Below are 13,816 nucleotides of genomic sequence, written 5' to 3'. Positions count from 1 at the left end.
TGGGCTACAGAGGTTATAAGTATGATCAGTACATGCAGCATCCTACAATCATTCTGTAAAGTCTGAACACATTCTTATAGCTGTGTTAACTACACTAACCCACAGGTGAGCTGGACTGGTTTCCAGCTCTGCATTTGTCAGCATTCAACAAGGCCCTGGGCCTTTGGCAAGAGCTGGCACCTGGTCTGCCAGCATCACAATCCCACAACATACTGTGATTAGTGACTATATGAACCATCACCAATGGCTCCTTTCCCATTGACTTCAGCAGCCTAGCCAGTTTTAGAGTGATGTCTCAGATCTTGGCTTCAGAAAGGTAGCACGCCACCTGTTGTCTGCCTGTCCCTTGCAGAATCTTCTTTTGATTCTTCTGAATATTGAATCCCTGACAAGAATCCTCTGTGTTCTCTTCCTTGGATGGTTTGAGATCTCTGTGGGGGCAAGCTTGCTTTTTCCTACAGGGTGGCCAAGCTGCCATCCTCAGGTGTACCCTATGCATCTCTCCACTCCCTTGGACCAGCAAGATCTTCAGAGGTATCTTTCACAGTTTCCATGCTGAGAACCTGGTATCGATTGGAAACTTCTAGGTGTGTGGAATTGCTCTGGGTCATCTTCTCCCTGGTGGCCGCAGCTTGCCCAGCTCCTCATCTCCAGACAAATAAAATGCTACTGTGACATCTTACCCCTGGGGGGTAAATATCTTCATTATACATATGGGGAAACTGAGGCATAGCAAGGTAATGGGGCTAACACACAGATCATATGGAGCCAGGAATAGAATGTAGATTTCCTGAGTCCCGTATTTCTGCCTTAACCGGAAGGCCTTCTTCTGAAGGACATGGGAGGTGCCTGTAATAATTTATGAATACTACATGTTCTATGTCATGAACTTCCTCAGGAACTAAGGACCTTCCACTCTTAAGTGCAACGTGCATTTCTTTGTCCTGTTTTCTTTAACATGAACACATAGCAACATGTATGTTAAACTCCCCCACTAAACACGACACTTCATGTCGCCGCCTGGGGAGGTGATGAGAGACCAGCATGTGACAGATGTTAGTCACATTATTTAATGCATGACTGGAAGGCGCTCAGGTGTGACGGTGCTGAGCGCAGGATAAGACCCTCAATAGAAGAGAATTCTCTCTATTTGAGTGTTACTGTATTGTTTGCATTGTGATTACAAGGGGTTGATTCCTGCAGGAGCGGACTGCACGTACACAGGAAAGTGGACAATAGCCTCAGACAGCCCCATTCACCAGTATTTGAAGGACAGTGCAGGTGTCTTCTTTGAAGTTTCACCTCCAGCTGTGCTGAGTTCGTCTGGCCCATGATTGCAGGGCGGGGGTATCTGGGTGGGAAAAACTGGAACCAAGAACACTGGGGTGAATAAAAGGACAGCCCTGAAAAACAGAGAAAGGGAGGCAGGGGTTGCTGGGGAGCAGATGGAACCCCAGTCTTCAGAGGCAGGGATGTCTGGGATAAGCTAGCCCTGTCTAAGCCTGTAGGTAGCACAGATGTGGGTGTAGAACTGTGAGTGTGTTGAAACTTTCAGTTCTTGTTCTGCTTTGTTTTGGTGTTGAGATTAAACACTATGTTGTTCTGGAAGGGCCAGTGCGGGGCTCTGCATTCACCACTAGTTGCAGCTCCTTGAAGGGAAGACAGGCAGGATGCAAACCCAGCGATCAAGGCTGGCACACAAGGAGTTGTGCCCTGAGGCCCCTGTCTGAGTGGAAGAATCGTGAGATTCTCACCTGAAAGAGGTGGGGGGGAAGGGCCTGTCACCTAAAGGGATGCTCTCACAGATGAGAGCAGGGGTGCAGCTATATCTGCAACTGGGACACCTCTTTCCTCCACACATGCCCCAATGATCTAATCCAGAGTGGCAAGAGTGAGATGCAGGATTACGTGCATCGTTGTTCTGCCAGGAGGCAGGGGACTGCACGAGGCAGGCCTGTTCCATAGTGCAAGTCTGGTCCAGTCTGGCAGAAGGTGGGATACCAACCTACATGCACCAAGGGCTGATCCAACGCCTGAGTAGAACAACAAATGGTTTCAGGTGTTGAGCTGCTGTTCCTCAGTTGTCCTGAAGATGGAGCCCTTATCCCTCCTGCTGGGGCCTGCTGTGTGTAAAACACAAGTGGAGATCCTTGCTTCAGTTCCTTCCAGCAGCTGAACTGTTAGCCGCTGGTGCAGGGGGCTTCCTTCCTGCTTATGCAAGCAACCCTGGCATAGGGAGAAGACCCAGCATGATGCCATTAGACCAGGATTCAGCCCTACTCAGAGCCATGCAGCAGGCTTCCTTGCTCTGCTCCTTTCTCTTGAGTGCTCTGCGGTGGAGCTGTGTTCCCCGTGCCCCTTGCTTTAGGGGAGTGCGTGCTATACCGCACCATGGAGAGGCATGGCTGGGGCACCTGCCCAGCACTCGGCCCTGGCATGGGCAGTTGGGCTTCTCCCACACCTGTTGCTACAAGGCACTGGGAAGAGATTGGAAGAGGGAGAGGAAATGGCCACAAAGCCCTAGAGCTAATGCAGCAAGGGGCTGTCCTACCCTCTGCCTCTCCAGCTGGCAGCCTGGGCTTGTCCTTGAGTTTTGGGCTTGGTTGTGGTGATTGTCATACTGCCACCAGCAGGAATCCTGCTGAAAGCCACCTGAGGCTGAGCTCCTGGAGAAACTGGGGCCAGCCACTCTGCAAGTTTCTTACTGCAGCCCCAGCCTGTGCTCCACTAGCTGTGTCTCTCTTGTCCACTTCCCAACTCAGCAGCACCTCCTGGAAGCAGTGTGGACGTGAGATGCAGTAGCTGAAGAGACTCAGTAGGGGCTAGGGACTACAATAGGGGGCTGTGAGTCAGGGATTCTGGTTCTATCCCCAGCTTGCTCACAAACTCAAACACACTGGGAGCCCAGAATTAGCTAAGCAGAGACACCTCCCCGTTGCTATCAGCGCAAGCTGGTGGTTCAGCACCTCTGAAAAATTCAGCCCTAAATGTTTACAGCTGGGCTCCCTAACTCAGGGTCTGCCAGTGTGACAGATGGGTCCCTTATGCTGTGCCTCAGTTTCCCCATCTGTAACATGCAGCTAGCACTAGCTGCCTGCCTCCCAGGGGTTGTTGCTGGGAAGGGGCTCTGAGCTCCCAGAGCGTGTGGTAGAGGGGCAGAGGATTATTGTGGGATGGCTTGAATGGAGAGCAAAGGGCTGTTCAGGTTCCAACGCATTTCCCCCCGCTCAGCCCTTCGTGGAGTGGGCAGTCAGGGTAGGAGCAGAGGGTGGGTTTGCTTTATGCTGACAGCTGCCGTTCCTCTCGTGGTGACCTTGCTGTGACCCGGGGGGAAGGGGGTTTCCATGCCCTCCCCCTCCCCTACTGGCTCTGCAGAGGCCAGGTGCTGTAGCATGCTGGCTTATCAATAATGCAGGAGACGCAGGGAATGGCTCTGTGCAAAGGCCAACGCAGGGATCTGTGCAGGGGCAGCACTCAGCCACCTCAGGCTGCTTGTCCTGCCCAGGGAGTAGGGCACTGAATTCAAGGCACCTGCTTATCTGTAGGGGCAAATTGGATGGAGCTCCACTATTGCTTGGCAGGGAAAGGGTTAAACCTTTTTGCTGGTGCGGGGGTGCAGGTTTCTGCCCTTGGGGCAGGGCCTGAGTCTGGGGCCAGCTAGGTGGGAGGAGGCTGGAAGGGGCAGGGCTGAGGGAAGCCAGCCTGCTGCTGGGCAGGGCTATGGGCTGTGACCACGCTCCCCTCCCCCACCCCATTTTGCAGCGGCTGGCTGCTGGGTTCCGAACAGCCCCAGCTCGGCCCCAGGCATAGCCCAAGGCAACAGCAGTCCTGGCAGGGTGACGATAGGGGGACACCACATCTGCCAAGCCCTGCTGCCCAGGGCTGGGGTTGACCCCCGAGCCAGCCCCACCGCCCAGCGCCCAGCGCTGCTCCCCCATCCCCCTAAAACATTCCTCTGCTTTTGTCAGTTTTGCCAAAACAGTCGGGCCATCTGGGATGGGGCTTAAAAAGGGAGTGTCCCAGCCGAACTAGGATGGATGGGCACCTAAGCCCTGGAGATGGGGAAGCATGGGGGCAGTGCCTCAGAAAGCTCTGTACAAGAGCCAGGGAGCACATGGAAGGGGGTCACTCAGTGGGGCAGCTAATACCCCGAGCTGAGGAGGGTCTAGACAGCAGTCCTATATCCCCATCCTGCTGTGCTAAGCTCACCCCAGCACTTCTCTCAACTCTCTGCCTTGTTCAATCTCCGATTGCCAAGGGGCATTCCTATCTGCACCTGTTCCTAGCAGCCCACCCCCATGGCAGTCTGCTTCCCTGACTCCTGGAGGTGCCTGGCCACAGCCTATGAGCTCCCTGGAGCTGGCCATGCGTGGCTGGAAAGGCACACAGGCTGCAGGGCTGGATCGTCTCACGTAGGCAGGAACCCCCTGCAGCGACACCTCTGTTAATGCCGTTCCCTATTAACCTGCTGCCTGTGGGGGGCCCCAGCCCCAGCTCTCCACCCCCATCACCCTAGTGCACCCCCTGCCTGCAGGGGATCTGCCCGCCTGGCAGCTCAGCCTCTTGGACATGTGGGGCCTGCCACCCCCAGTGCCCCTCCAGGGGTGCAGCACAACTCACCTTCCCTGGCATTGTGGGCTCTCCCACACCCAGGCACGCAGCCTGCCAGGCCTTTGGCACCCGTCCTGGCCACCCGAGGTTTGCCTGCACGCAGTGGGAGTACTGGGGCTTGGGGGAAGGGGACACCTGCAGCTTAGTGCAGGATGTTTCTTGGAGAATTGCTGGTGAAGTTAGACCAGGGCTGGATTAGGAGCCGGGGCCTGCCCAGCCCTCACTGCCAGGACCCCGGCTGCACACCAAGAAGTGGCCCCAGAAAGAGTCACAGACAGTGGGGAGGGCAAAGATGACTACGAGCCCAGCGCGGGATTGCTGTGCTCCCTGGGCTGCCCCTCCCCGGTGGTCTTGGCTGCACACCAGCTGGCGGCAGCTGCTCAGCCTGGCCCCCGGGGCGCAGCATGACAGATGGAGGATGGGTGGAGGGAGCGCCAATTAAATGAATGCAGCATCACGCCCAACCAGGCTCCACTTTCAGAGCAACCCAAACCTTCCCCACAGGGCTCAGCTTACTCTAGTCCCCCAAAGAGAAGCAAATGCCCACTGTGCAGAGCGCCACAGAGACCAACCTCCGCAGTCCCTGCAGTACTCGCATCCCCTGTACATAGAAACATAGAATATCAGGGTTGGAAGGGACCTCAGGAGGTCATCTAGTCCAACCCCCTGCTCAAAGCAGGACCAATCCCCAAATAAATCATCCCAGCCAGGGCTTTGTCAAGCCTGACCTTAAAAAACGTCTAAGGAAGGAGATTCCACCACCTCCCTAGGTAACGCATTCCAGTGCTTCACCATCTTCCTAGTGAACAAGTTTTTCCTAATATACAACCTAAACCTCCCCCACTGCAACTTGAGATGATTCTTCCTTGTTCTGTCATCAGCTACCACTGAGAACAGTCTAGATCCATCCTCTTTGGAACCCCCTTTCAGGTAGTTGAAAGCAGCTATCAAATCCCCCCTCATTCTTCTCTTCTGTAGACTAAACAAACCCAGTTCCCTCAGCCTCTCCTCATAAGTCGTGTTCCAGTCCCCTAATCATTTTTGTTGCCCTCCGCTGGACGTTTTCCAATTTTTCCACATCCTTCTTGTAGTGTGGGGCCCAAAACTGGACACAGTACTCCAGATGAGGCCTCACCAATGTCGAATAGAGGGAAACAATCACATCCCTCGATCTGCTGGCAATGCCCCTACTTAAACATCCCAAAATGCCGTTATCCTTCTTGGCAACAAGGGCACACTGCTGACTCATATCCTGCTTCTCGTCCACTGTAACCCCTAGGTCCTTTTCTGCAGAACTGCTGCCGAGCCATTCGGTCCCTAGTCTGTAGGGATTCTTCCTTCCTAAATGCAGAACTCTGCACTTGTCCTTGTTGAACCTCATCAGATTTTTTTTGGCCCAATCCTCTCATTTGTCTAGGTCCCTCTGTATCCTATCCCTACCCTCCAGCGTATCTACCACTCCTCCCAGTTTAGTGTCATCTGCAAACTTGCTGAGGGTGCAATCCACATCATCCTCCAGATCATTAATGAAGATACTGAACAAAACCAACCCCAGGATTGACCCTTGGGGCACTCCGCTTGATACCGGTTGCCAACTAGACATGGAGCCATTGATCACTACCCGTTGAGCCCGACAATCTTGCCAGCTTTCTATCCACCTTATAGTCCATTCATCTAGCCCATACTTCTTTAACTTGCTGGCAAGAATACTGTGAGAGACCGTAACAAAAGCTTTGCTAAAGTCAAGGAATAACACGTCCACTGCTTTCCCCTCATCCACAGAGCCATTTATCTCGTCATAGAAGGCAATTAGGTTAGTCAGGCATGACTTGCCCTTGGTGAATCCATGCTGACTGTTCCTGATCACTTTCCTCTCCTCTAAGTGCTTCAGAATTGATTCCTTGAGGACCTGCTCCATGATTTTTCCAGAGACTGAGGTGAGGCTGACTGGCCTGTAGTTCCCCGGATCCTCCTCCTTCCCTTTTTTAAAGATGGGCACTACATTAGCCTTTTTGCAGTCATCCGGGACTTCCCCCGATCGCCATGAGTTTTCAAAGATAATGGCCAATGGCTCTGCAATCACATCCGCCAACTCCTTTAGCACTTCCGGATGCAGCGTATCCGGCCCCATGGACTTGTGCTCGTCCAGCTTTTCTATATAGTCCCAAACCACTTCTTTCTCCACAGAGGGCTGGTCACCTCCTCCCCATGCTGTGCTGCCCAGTGCAGTAGTCTGGGAGCTGACCTTGTTCGTGAAGACAGAGGCAAAAAAAAGCATTGTGTACATTAGCTTTTTCCACATCCTCTGTCACTCGGTTGCCTCCCTCATTCAGTAAGGGGCCCACACTTTCCCTGACCTTTTTCTTGTTGCTAACATACCTGTAGAAACCCTTCTTGTTACTCTTAACATCTCTTGCTAGCTGCAACTCCAGGTGTGATTTGGCCTTCCTGATTTCACTCCTGCATGCCCGAGCAATATTTTTATACTCCTCGCTGGTCATTTGTCCAATCTTCCACTTCTTGTAAGCTTCTTTTGTGTGTTTAAGATCAGCAAGGATTTCACTGTGAAGCCAAGCTAGTCACCTGCCATATTTACTATACTATTCTTTCTACACGTCGGGATGGTTCATTCCTGTAACCTCAATAAGGATTCTTTAAAATGTTATTCTCCCAGGGAATCCTGCCCATCAGTTCCCTTAGTGCGTATCTCCAACCCATAGATCTGGCAGCTGGAGAGACCCCAAGCACATCCCTCTGGCATGTGACTTGCTGGGACAGGGCTGGGTTCCCAGGAATTGCTCCAGCTCTTGGTCTCTGTTCCAATCTACACCCTCTCCTTAACAGATCTGCCTGCCTCCCTCACTTGCATCCTGCTAGGGGCCTACCCTCTGTACTAAACTTTGCCTCTTCCTTCAGCATTGCAAGGATACGAGCGTCATGCTCAGAGCTCTGGCTGCGTGCATCCCTCAGAGAGCTGCTAGGACAGCTCCCCCTAGAACTGGCAGGGGACCATCACTGACACTGAAAGGTGGCAAATTCAGAATGTATACAGGGAAATACCATTTTCAGATACAGTTAACCCGAGGAACTCACTGCCACAAGATCTTACTGAGGCCAAGAGCACAGCAGGTTCAAGAAGGGATTGGAGAGTTCTATGGAGAACAAGCCTATACATTTAAAACAGTAAATACTCAAACCCAAACAAGAGCTAGGAAGGGACCGAAACTCTCTGGCTCAGGGCATGAGCCAAGTACTGAGGTTGGAAGGAAAATCCCCCCCAGGGGGCTGGTTACCTCATAACCCCCCAACTCTAGTGATCATGCTCACAAGGCGTGTGGCCAGGGATGTCATCCTTGTCTAAGGAACCTCTGGTCTCAGCTCAGTGGTAGAGTTTATCTGGCCTGTGCAAAAGGGGCTGAACTGGGTAATAAAAGGTTAAAACAACAACTCTAGGCTTGGGCTAGGCCACATTTCTTGCACCAGGGTCTAGTGGATTGACCCAGCCGACATCATCCAGCCAGAGCCAGTAGGAGACCAGGGATTCCTGGAGCACCTGGTCATCAAGTCTGCCTGCCCACAGAGGCCAGCGAATCTGCCCCGAGTCCCTCACAAAGCGGGACAGCGTGGTTGAACTAGAGCAGCTCTTACAGAATGATTCCCAGGAGAGGAGAAGGGACTTGCCCAAGGTCACCCAGAGGTCAGTGGCAGAGCCAAGACCAGAACCCAGGTCTCCAGAGACTCATTCAGTGCCCTGGCTACAGGATCATGCTGCCTTCTTTGCACCATTAGCCACTTATGACATTAATTAATGTGCATTTAAATGCAGTTTTTAAACCAAGTTGAAAAGCAACATCAACTGGATCAAAAAGACAAGGCAATTTTGATTAGGATTCAAGAGTCGGAGCTTGGAAATCCTCAATCCAGCTGGACAATAACACAGCAAATCGTATTTTTTGAGAGTCAGCGTGTTACTCCTATGCCAACCTTGGTCGGTTTTAAGCAGCCAGGAGACTGACAGCCAATTACAACCCAGAGGTGTTTCAAATTGCCTGGCGCTGCTGGTGCACCTCTGATTTGTGCTCTGCCCCTCACAGGAGGGACATCTCCGGACAGGACCCAGCTTCTGTTGCATTTGCAAAACATCCACAGAAATGAAAAGATCCGGGGTCACACTGGTGAGCGAAAGGGACGCAGGGTCTGTTCAGGCCTGGGGGGGGAGGCGTAAGGTGCTGGCCCTGCAGAGGTGCAGGTGACTCACTTTACACACATCTGTCCAGACTGCCCGTGCTGTTGCCAGCACCACATTGCTGTGGGCAGCCACTTTTCTCTGGCAGCTGCACCTTTGTGCTCGCTACGCCGGCGAAGTGTGTGAAAGGCCTGTTCCAAGCCCACAGCCTGGGGCACCAAGCCCAGGCAGTGGCCAGCTTGCTCCAGCGCACTGATGTCCTAGCAGATTGTGGTCGCTGAATCTAGCATCACCCTGCCAGGCAGCCAGTGCTGTGGGCGACGTGCCGGACACTCCGTGTCAGCATACTGGCCAGGAGCCACGAGCTTGGGAATAATCAGATCCCCTACCCAGCCCATGGTGAGCTGGATGCTGTTCTCATCACCTGGGCAACCACCAGGCCATCCATGTACTTGAGAGCCCTGACCCTTCCTCTGATGTGAGCATGAGGCCGGCAGCCAGGAGCTGGCTATTGCTCCGTGACCACTGGCTGAGGAGGCCCAGCGATGCTCCCAAGGTTTCCTGTTCGCCTTGTGCTGGGGCAGCTGCACTGGGCCAAGGGAATGTCTCAAGCTGGGGTGTGGTGGCTGGGTTCTGGGCTGGCACGTGTAACTGACAGCAGCAGTTGCTGCTGAGCAGAGACTCCCTCGTGCCTGCGGCACCTGTTACTGTTGCTGGATGGCCACCAGCCAGGCAGCAAGAATTCGCTGCTGCCGATCCATCACTAGCCTGGCTGGCCCCAAAGCCACGGGTAACATCTCACCCAGCCCTAGAACCCAGCTAATGCAGCCGCAGAGCCAAAATCCTGCTCCCAGCCCCAAGAACGCCACTCCCCACCAAGGGGTTTGGCGCAGCATGTCAGAGCTGCCTTCACCCATTGTTCTTCAGGGAAAATGACCACAAATGAGGACAGGACCCCACTGGCATTCACTGCCATTACGGCATCCTCAGAGAGCTTACGTGCCCAGCAATGAGGCCTGGACTCCGAAACATTAATAAGCATGAATGGCACATGAGCAACTTATTCCACGGAGGGCCTCCTCAGCACACGCAGCCCGGGCACTTGCAATGCAGAGTTACCTGCCCATCCCACTCACTGGCAGGAGCTGCCCAGATAACTACTGGAGAGGAGAGGTGATCTGCAGCTCTCACAGCAGCAAATCCCTCAGCCCAGCCTCTGCACGGAGTTAGGTAGCATGGCTGCCTCTCTTCCTGCACTCCTGCTAAGATTAACTGATCCATGCAACTGGGCAAGGACCACCAATGTGAGAACATCACAAGGGGATTTCGCTCCCAGTCAATGAACCAACGTACCGAAGGGTGAAGTTTCACCAGTGAGCTCTCTGGAAAGGGCAAGCCATTTCTCCTTCAGGCTTCCTTCCCTGCCGTGGGTTTGCCAGGGGTAAAAGTATTAGCCCAGAGCACTCATTCTACCCACTAAAAGCTGGATAGTTCAAAATAGCCATTGGGAGAATGTAGGACCAGAGTTTTAGAATTTAGCATGAGTGATTTGCCCACACATATTCACAACCATTGTGCCTATGGGCAGATATGTCATTTGCATGTCCCAGCTGCTGCGACTGCTCATGCATTTCGGCTGCACAAGTATAACTATTCACCTCACCATTCCCAGGCTGGCTGCAATTCTTGTGCTCCATGTTGTTTGGAGCTTGAATGCAACCTCTGTGTAAAAGTGCTGGATAAAATTCTCCAGGCCACAGGACACTAGGCAATGTGACGTTTCTGTCACAGCCCTGTGATGATACAGGAGGGGTCTGTTACATGGCTGCATTTTAAAGAATGATCCAGCAGTGCCTAGGACAGGTCAAGGGCCAGTCACTCCTTTTCAATGGGTGTGTCTGTAAATCTAAATCAGTACACATCCCGGAGGAGCTTTCCAGTAACACTGGCTTTCTCTCCACATCCACACTGAGAGAGGAAGGAGCAGGGAGGATGGGAGAGGTCTCAGGCCTCCTCCTCCTGCAGCTGTCTGCTAGAGAGAGCAAAGCACAACCAGGAGTGCTGCCCTGGTGATCACAGGGGCAAACGGTCTGAGCAACCAGCAGAGTTAGAGCGAGCTCCCTCTTCTGTACCCAGCCTAGAGCAGCCTCAAAGAGGCAACCCTGCTCATCAGTTAGGCAAGCCCCAAATGGAGCTGGACCCAGAAGAGACTGGGGATGCAGGGCCGAAAAGGGCTGAATTTCTACTGTAAAGAGTGCAAGCGGTTAACACTCGCCCAGGCTGGCCTGATCCCCACTGTTACCCTTTGCTGGTAACCTCTGAGGACACAGGTTTTGCAAGGGTGCAGGAGACCCAGTGTCTGGCCTAACACTGACCCCCGGGGGGGAAATAGCATCCATCTTGAAACAAGCCCTTGCAGCCTTCCTCTGAGACGCTTACAGTGCAATCCACTGCCCCCGTTGTTTGCCCTTTCGCAGAAGATGTAACTGATGCATTAGTGCTAGGAGATGAGGGAGCAGCCATAGCCAATTGTGGATGACTGGGGCTGTCTGCTCCTTTCAAATGCAGACTTTGCTACTGTCCTTGATGCCTTTGTCACCTTCAGATTAGACTGGTTTCCAGGCTGCCTGTTGGTTTTGACCTACAATGCCCTAAGGGGCCTGTCTGTGACCTGCCTATCCAAGAGACCCCTCTCTCCCTATGGCCCACTACATAGCTCCATCAGCAGAGGTATCCGAGCTGAAGCCCTGTTGGTATAATAGAGATGGGTGGCTGGCAGGGCCTTCCTCCCAATGCACTGCCACCCCAGGCCTAAACCACGTTGTCTGTCACCCTTCAGGGCATGGAGCCAGCCCCACATCTTCCCCCTTCCTTCGCTGCAATGGGCACAGGCTGGAACAGGTGGTGGGGGACTCTAGGGTCAAGGGGGAGGTCAATGGATTAGGGCTGTATTTCCGCTCTTGCTGGCTATTTGATCTGATCTGGGAAAGCAGACAGCTGTTTGTGTCTTTACCAGGCTCTGTAGGGCTCCCAGCACAGCGGTGGGTTGTTTGAGCTAAAGGTGTGTCAGGCCTTCCTCCCCAGACACAGCAGCTCCAGCACGGAGAGTCAGGGAGCTCTGCTAACTCCCCTAGCGAGCGGCACAGTCGGCCCCTGTCTAACCTGAGCGACTGCCAGGGGGTGCGAGGGAATGCCTGCTGCAGCCAGCCCTCTCTGAACGATCCCTTTGTGCTGCTAACCTCAGCATCTGAGTAAAACCCCACAGCCTCACTGACACTGGAGAGGAGCCGCCTGCCCCTCCTCTCCTGCTCACTCCCATTGCACTGAGGTCCCCGCCAGGGGTCCAGTTTGAAGTGCTGCTATGCTTAGCACTCTCTGCCTCCTTCCCCGCTTGGAGCAAATGTTTACAGCTCTGCTGTAGCTGCCCCGTCCGGAGGGGCCAGAGCCTCAAACAATGGGAGACACAGGGGCTCAGCACTCTTCGGACTGGGCCTGTAATGATTGAGAATACCTGTTAGTTCAGCCAGAGATTGGGCTGCTGTCCTCTACGGGCCACCTACAAGGGCACCTTCCCCTCTAGCTTCCGTGTCCCAAGCATGGGGTCGTGCCCCCTCCCTGGGAGACCATTCCACAGCCTCACAGATCCCACTGGTGGGAAGTTGGTTTAATTCTAGTGCTACCCACGCCCTCAGCAACTGCCCACACCCTCAGCAACTCGGGGATTAGGCCCATCACAGAGCTGGAGCGTGTTATGGTGCACCTCCACGGCCGCACCTGCTCCAGCTCCACACAGCTGCACATGGAGACAGCTTCTTGCACCTTCCCTTGCAGCTGCTCCCTTCAGCCCCTCAGCCTCCGATCTTCCCATATCTTCGTGTGAGCCAGGCCAGAAACCCACAGAGTGTGACCAAATCTGAGCTGTGGAGGGCGGAGCTCTCCCTCCCCCCGGCCCACCCGATCAGGGACATGATGGAGCCATAAGATACTGCAGGCTGCTGGTGAATCCTGGGATCCCATTATTACTCCCAGATCTTGTTAGCGGAGACTTTCCCCGCTGACTCTCATTGAGCATTACCCGTCCATGTGGTCTCCATTTCTCTCCTCACTGGCATCTCCAGCTCTTCTCACTTTAGTTCCATCCGTCAATTGCATGAATGTGCTGTTTAGTCCCCACATCCAGACCATTAACGAAGGGGTCAAGTAAGACTGGAGTTTATCCTGCCCCCTGCTAGGCACTTCCCCATAGCTAATACAGTGCATTGGTCTTTGCCTTTTGCTTAAGATCATTCTACCAGTTTTCACTCCACTTGACCCTGTTCTTATCCAAGCCTAGGTTGTATTAATTCTGTAGAAATTTGTGAGACAGCATCAGATCCTTTACAAAACCGCAATATACTACAGCTACTGCACTCCCGTTAGCCACAGCCTTGGATTTTTTCTATCTGTTCCATCATTTTACTATTACAATTATTTATATTTATGGTAGCACCCAAAATATGCCAGGCAGCTTCCAAACAAAGGAGCTGATGTCTGTTCCAGTCATTCCTGTCTTCATTCATTTCAGCCCCTTAATTTATTAATAGGCCTACTTGTCTCTGCTGGGTTTTCCCCCTGCAATAGCTATCAAATCTCTTACGTCTTGCAACACATTTTGGAATCACAGATTCACTTTGCATTTCTGCTGTCCTGCCCCTGAGCATTTCTGTCTGCTCTATCCATTTCTTTTATCCATACCCTTTATCCATTTCCTATCTGTAGCTTTCTGAGCAGCCTCTCTGAAGCCACACTGGTCACCACCCGCCTCTTGCACTCTTCCATTTCAGAGGAGTCATGGTCTGTCACCCTTTAATTAAGATTCCCAGCCTTCTCACCTTTGTTCCTTATTCATTAGGGCCCCAATCCTTCATTGCACACTCAGAGAATTTTCAATGGGAGTTCTGGCTACACAAAGTAATTCCCCAAAATTGGCTTCCTGAAATCTGTAATTCTCCTTCACGAAAATGTACACAAATAGCTCAT

Source organism: Chelonia mydas, chromosome 17, assembly GCF_015237465.2.
Source record: "Chelonia mydas isolate rCheMyd1 chromosome 17, rCheMyd1.pri.v2, whole genome shotgun sequence".
Taxonomy (NCBI): domain Eukaryota; kingdom Metazoa; phylum Chordata; order Testudines; family Cheloniidae; genus Chelonia; species Chelonia mydas.
The sequence above is the reverse complement of the archived record's forward strand: the minus strand, read 5'-3'. Positions refer to the sequence as shown.